This window comes from Mesitornis unicolor, unplaced genomic scaffold, assembly GCF_000695765.1.
Source record: "Mesitornis unicolor isolate BGI_N332 unplaced genomic scaffold, ASM69576v1 scaffold6748, whole genome shotgun sequence".
Lineage (NCBI taxonomy): Eukaryota > Metazoa > Chordata > Aves > Mesitornithiformes > Mesitornithidae > Mesitornis > Mesitornis unicolor.
This window is the reverse complement of record NW_010203754.1, coordinates 11,751-18,984: the sequence shown is the minus strand read 5'-3', so window position 1 is coordinate 18,984 and position 7,234 is coordinate 11,751.

The window sequence follows — 7,234 nt, the reverse complement described above, 5'->3', positions numbered from 1 at the left end:
GGCTTCCAGTGACATTTCCATACCTCAAGCCCAGTTTCCAAAAGTATTAAGGAAAGCAGAAACAGCAAAGGACTTGCAGAAAAAACACAGTACAAAACAGGGGCTTTAGAAGAACATTAGTGAGTATCAAAGCCTTAGGCTGACCCACCTCTGCCCTATGGAGAGCAACAAATAGAGGAAGAGGTGGCAGAGGTCCCAAGAGCACAAGCAGGGACAAGCAATACATGAAATCTGCCTACAGTTGTGGTCTTTGAGAGGACCCCAGCAGAGGTACAAGGGTCTGCAGAGCAATCCACTGTGCAATGCTGTAAGGTCAGCTAAATACATTCACAAACCTCACAACTTTGGGAAAACCCACACATTTTGCTTGGGCTAATCACAACTCTACTCTCAAATTAAAAGCAGCTTTCCACAATCACCCCCACATTAGCACCTACCACGTATTTCTATCACACGAACAAGCTTGTGGAAGAGAAGGGGCACAGAGATCACTGAAAGGTAGCTGACATTTAGTTGCTGAGCAATCAGGATAAAATTTAGCTCTCTTCAACATGAAAAGCATGTCTTTTTGCTAAAAAAAAATTGTCCCGTTTGGCTGGATGCTTAGACTTAACAGGATCTTACAGTTTTCTCTCGCTTCACACTTGAGAGGTGACTCTGCCATCACCACCTTCCCACTGGGAACAGCAACGGGGGCGAGCAGCCAGGCAGGATGGGGCTTCCCAGCAAGCTGTCCTGCCTGGAGCCCAGATCCTGCTGCAGCCAAGCAGAGCTCTGCTGGGGGACTCACACATGCCCCAGGATTTCAGTCCTATAGACAAAAAAAAACCAACAACCCACACTTGTTTAGAAAGCCAAGTCTGAACTCCTCCAGATACAATCAGAGCACATCAAAACTCATGCTCTTCAGATATCATGACCCAGCCATGAGGTGAAAGCAGGAACTGAAAACACTGGGGACAACACTGAACAACGTTGTCAGAGCTCAGGAATTAATTCATTTTCTTTTTTTGAAGACGCGTCTTCCTTTACTGTGGTACACCACACCAAATACTAATCAGTAACGTGACATTTATACCTCATCTCCAGGGAGATGCCTACTTAAAATGCAACCAGGGCAAAGCCTCTATCCATCAGCAACAGCTTCTCTTCTCCTGATAAATCCAAGACAACGTGAAGAACAGACATTGGAAAATTATCAGGTAAGTCTTTAGTGAGCAATTTAGCTAAATTAAACTGCTCTTGCTCTGCAGAAAAGCTATTTCAGGAAATAAATGCTCTGCACAGGGAACTTTTGGTGTGCTCAGGCAAAAGCAGCAGCAACAGACTTTTCACCCTCTTTGTACCAGTTGGTCTTAGTTGGAAAAAATACACGGGAGTTAGAGAAAAATCAGCTGCAAACTGAAGACATAGAAGAATATCATAAATGGATTTCTGGGAACAATAAAAGTAATGTCTAAAAAACAAAAACAACAAAAGTCCCAATGCCAGTTCATCCCAAAATCAAATAAAATCCCCACTGACATCAAATCTTCTCCATTTACCAAAGGCTTTCGCCTAACTTCTGGGTTCTGTCCAGACAGGCAAAATCTGAAGTAGTTTTTGCTTTGCACAGGTTTCTGAAGGGGATGTGAAAAACACATTCTCTCTCCAGTCATACTTAAATCTGAAAGAAGAAAAAGTCTTTCCTGCAAGTGAGACATGAGAAACAGAAAATTTTCCTCGTAATTTACACCTGGATGAGGACTCTATATTCACCCAGAACAGGAATACTTTGCATTTGGGCAGACAGTAAGAGTATCTGACTGGCAACTACCTTCTCCTGTGACATCTTTACTGCGAACACAAACATCCTTGGTCTCCCCACAGCAAACAACTGCCAAACTAATATTTAAGTACTGCACCATCACACAGCAGGGATTTCAACCCGTGGTCCACAATCACAGTGTGTCTGCAAAGAGCAAGTAAATTTACTACGGGCATCTTTCAATTTGCAGTACTGGTCTTCCTCTCTCCTCTCCAGCCAACCTGGGAGGTTTCGTGAACCAACAGAGTGCCCAATGAGCACACTACAGTGGCATGTTCTGCACACAGATTGACATTAAAATAATTTCCCCTGGAAAGCACCCGAATCACTTCGGGTGAAGTGTCAGAAGTTCGCCAGGAGAGTTTCCATTAGGATCTCCTTATCAGCTGCGCTACACAGGTGAAAGAGCAGGCCAAGGGTGAAACCAGAGACTGGTATCATCAGAGCTGCAGCCGAGCAAAACCAAGATTTATCAGAAGAACACACACACACACACACACACACACACACTGGGCTTGCAATCCCATAAGCACCTACAGACAAATGCACATACGGCCCACATGGCCTGTTATCTAGCAGAGGCAAGAGCAAAACAAAATGCTCACAGACACCCGAATACAAGACTATGTTTGTTCAGCAAATGCTGTTTCTCTGGGCTTGCTCTGGTGTCCCTCAAATCATAAGCTGTTCAAACTGCAAACAGGCAATCCTTTCCCAGCACGAATTCAGAGCACTGAATGTGGAGAGCCAAGACCATTTTCATTCTTGGGCATGTAAAGTACCTCCTGATTACCAGGTGACAAAAGGGACTTTCAAAGTGGTAGAGGAAGAAATAAATAACATGAATAACGGCATAACAAGAACATGTTCCCTCACTTTTCTAACAGAAAACATTTAAAAAGTATCAATACATTCCTTCCCACAGACAAGGATCATAACAATCAGGAGATAGATGAAGACATGGGCAAAGGATTTTTTAAAAAAATGAGGGTCAAAGGGAATTTAAAGGACTGGGGTTAATTTATTTGGGTAAACGGCATTCTACCCAAAACAACCTATTGTACAACCTGGAAACCGTAACTGAGCCCCAAGGCACACAAGGGCATGCAGAAACACCACAGCAGCCACACACGGTGCAGAACAGCTCATACAGCAAGTCACTGGCAAGCCCTCCAACCTGCCTTGCTTAAACAAGAGATGGTGTCTAGCTCAGGTAGGACCTTCAAAAGCATATATCTTCCCTCCCTGCAGGAAATCTGGACAGTGGTGTTGGCACAGGGCTCTTCCTTCTTACAGGTCCTGAAGGGTGAAAGGATCACCCAAACTTTCTTCTCCCTCCACACAGGTCATCTGAGCCACCCATTAATCTGGTTTATTTCAATTCTTCCCTGCTAAGAAAATAAAAAAAGAAAAAAGGAAAAAAAAAAAACCTATCAGTCTTCCAACTGTGTGAAAGCACATTCAGAGTGAGCCTGTTAGCTCCTGAATGGGAGTTCACAGGCTGGTGGTGGGTCTCATCCCCGCTCCCAAATGTTACCACCAGCAGCTTTTGCACAGCTTGTGCAGTGACAAGCAACAAAGTCATTTTCCACTAGATTAATATGGGCCTCTCTCTCCTCTGGTTTGCTGCAAAACCTGTTTTATGTGCAGCCAAATGCAAACTGAAAAGATGGTAATGTCAAAGGGTTTGTCCCCTCCTGGTTTCTGTGGACACTGAACGAAGCTGCATAGGCAAATAGGCAACCACTTGATCCTTTTATTTTGGGCCCAGCTATGCAGAATTCTCCTCAATGAGGAGTCTGCAGCCAAGCCTTAATTCTGCTTCACTGGAAACCCTGTATAGAGAACAGGGGTGTTGAATTGCAGAAAATTCATCCATTCCTGAAAACAGATTTTTTCCCCCCCGAACTCATGAAAGCTGGTGGGAACACAGCAGGATCTGCCAGAACTCCTAGCATCTGAGTGACTGATCCCTCCCTTTGCCATTTAGGATCCTTTTTAATAGGATCAGTTCACTGCAAAACTACTCAAAAAGAAAAATCTAAGGCCCCAAACTCATCTTGCTATTTTAGAGATTAAGCAATCATCTAAAAAAAGTAATAAACCACAGTCCTAGCGGTTTACAGAAGTATAGAGGCATTACTTTTCCCTCCCCACTCCCCTCCAAGCTTGTTTCATAATACCACCTCAAAAAATCATGGACATTAACTGCATGGGTATCTGCATCTTCAGAGACCTTTAGCTTCAGCCAATTCCTAAAAATTTTTTCTCTTGGAAAAATTTGAAAAACAAGAAAATTAGCTCTACCAGATTCCTTTGCCATCTCCTACAAAAAGTTACTTAAAGTCTTGAACTTTTGCTCTTTCTGAAGTAATATTTTAGTGTCTTTCTCAAAAACTAACCTGCAGTGCAGTATCATCACTTCAGCACTTCTTCACAATAATGAAGAGAATGTATTTCAAAGTGCCATACAGAGCATATTTTTACAAAGGTAAAAGACTTAATTCTTCAAGCATTCAGCAGTAGAACAAATTGTTACTGACACATGCCATGTCTGGGAAGGATATGATTTACTTTTTGAAGTTTGAAAAGACAACTTGATCTTTCAGCTATTGGGACAAGACAGAAAAGGCTGCGTACCTACTTGTTCTTTGACAGCTTCTATAAGTCAAGTACAAATCCATCTGCACGTAAAACCAAACAGTAAGAGCTGTTAGATCCGTTACCAGGAAGTATCAGTCAATGAATACAAGGTAAATGTCCATTCTATGCCACCAAAGGCACAGAAGATGCAACAAATTCATACCTGATCCTATGCCTTTCATCACTGTAGCACCCAAAACATTCATCATTCAACCTAAGAAAAGCATGTATCTATGACATGACAAAAATAGTCCCTGCTTTCAGATGCTTTTCTTAGGCAAATAAAACACTAAGCACAGCTTCTTAAATATTGGCCTTAAAAAGCCAAGATGGAGCAAGGCATTCAAGCCTTCACCAGCAGAGAACCAGCCCTGGAAAAGCTACTCCACTCCATAATTTAAATGAAAGACAAATTAATGGGAATACTGGGTTTAATAACGCAGTGGGAAGGCAACTAATTTAAAGCCCAAAGGTTTTCATAAGAAAGGTCAGACAGGAGAGTCTAACTGAGTTTCAGAATGCCTTCAACCATGCAAGCTCCACCTTCAGGTTCCTCAGAACATATGACAGCCTATTTTTTAAGAGCCACACCAGCAACAGTGATGGAAAGTGAAGGTAACCCAACAGAGGCAAAAGCTCAAGAAACAACATTGACAAGGAGACGTCAGTACACCCACAAAAACTTGTGTTAGCATTTAGCAGGAAATTCAAACTGTTCTAACCACAGAAAAAACACTGCCAGCTACTGAAATGTATTCTTTTCTTTGCTGCTATTATCACAAAAAATGCCTTTTCCCACCTCCCCCCCCGATTAGTATGTTGTATTTCTAAAGCACAGCAGAAAGCCATCATAAGCACTAGCTTATTTCTCTGTTCATAGCAGTACAACGGAAAGCCAGCAAAAGCTGCATACACAGCTCCAGAGAAGTGCTGCATGTCAGCAAACAGAACCAGAATATTTTGTCTCTGTGCTAACCAGCACTTTCAGCTCCCTACCCCTATTTTTCACCAACAATGTCCCACATAACATCAATCAAATGCCTACTGGCGCTGGCTTCAGTTAAAGTCTACTGGATTTCTATCGCCTTTGAAGAATCCCCTCACATCACCTTTCAGTCAGAGATGTTATCCAAGTTAATTTGACAAGCTCAACATGGGTAAATTATGCAGTTTATCCCACTTTCCATTCACTTCCTACGCAGCCTGCAGTTGGCAAACATTGATGTGGCCTCAAAAGAGGATACATCATAGGAAAGACCTGAACCTGTATCTGCATCATAGCGGATACGTGCAAATACATACAAAATTAGCTTTTCAAGTTGATCATTTTGTAGAGATGCTTTAGCAGTTGTGGCAGAAAGGCCTGTCAAAAGGAGGAGCCTGCAGGACCTTTCTTTTGGCCATGGCACCAGCTTACAGAGACTGTAAAACTGCTGCCTTCGACACAATCCTCTTAAGCAATGTCCTTACCCTCCTCCCTTCGTTGCAAACTGTCTGTTTCTGAGGCTTTCTCATCCATCTCAGCCCTAAAACAAGCTGTTGCCTACAGGGCATCTCCTTTTGGCTGGGGTGAGAACTTCAGGCAGTGTTGTTTCAACTATCTGAATGCAGATGAGGTTTGAAACTAAGCTCCCCTAGTCCACCACTTCATTACCTGGCCCCCCTCTTACAGCCCAGCCTCTCACTTAGGCTGCTTCTGGGCCTCCTTCTGATTAATATCAAGTGATTAAACATTAACTTAATAAACAGCAAGAAGGAAGCCATCTAGTCAGTTATTTACAAAAAGTCTGGTCTCTCTCTCCAGGAGATACAACTGCAAAGTAATTAGTTGGGTTTTTAATCAAGCTCCAGCTATTGAGACCTTAATAACCACAGTTCAGCCTGTGGAAAAGGGAAAGATCTGGGGAAGGACCTGCAAAAATCAAGACCCCAGTGTAGCAAAAGGGGGAAATACGGCATCATCGCTTAGGGTAAGGGGAAGAAGAAGGCAGTGATGATCAGTCAGTTGATAGCAATGAAATGCCAGGGAGGGTTATGCAGGAACTCAGAGTGCAGCAGGAAAAAAATAATTAAGCCCGTGAAGAGAGGGAAAGACAAGTTAGTGTACAGAGTTAATAAGCAGAAATAATGGAGCAGCCTGCAGGTAATGTATGGGCCTTTGGCAATGTTTGCAAAAAGCAGAGCAAATGAAACACGGTAGGGCAAGGCTCACACAAGCATTTACCCAGCCCATAGGATAGGTACACAGGAACTACATCTCACCTGCCCCCCTTGAGCACCCCATCCCTTCCCAATACTCGGTCTCAGGCTCTCCTCTTCACAACCATTGCCTAAGCTGACCACCCCTAAAAGATAGTAACAACATTGTTTGTCTGATTAAACCACTAAGTGTTGGCACTTTCTTTGAAGGACAGGAGCTTGGAATGCCAGTCTTGATAGCTTACGCTCAAATTGTATAAAATCCACACGTGTCACAGACCAGGAGACAAGAACGAGCTGACCACTCGGCAATATAACACTGATTTATTTGAAATATGTACTGACAGCATGGCCTAAGCAACAGCTATGTTACTTCTCAATACTTGGGTAAAGTGGTATTAGCAATAGTGTGAATTGCATGCGACAAGATAAACCTGAAAGCTGTGTTTGAAGAAGAAAGGGGCAGATGCTTCTGTTATTTTAAGTATGTAGCAAACAATGAATAATTATACCCTAGGCAATCCAACAATTACTTCTGGGACAGAAAAATGGGCTTAGGGATTTGGGTTTTATGGTTGTTGACTT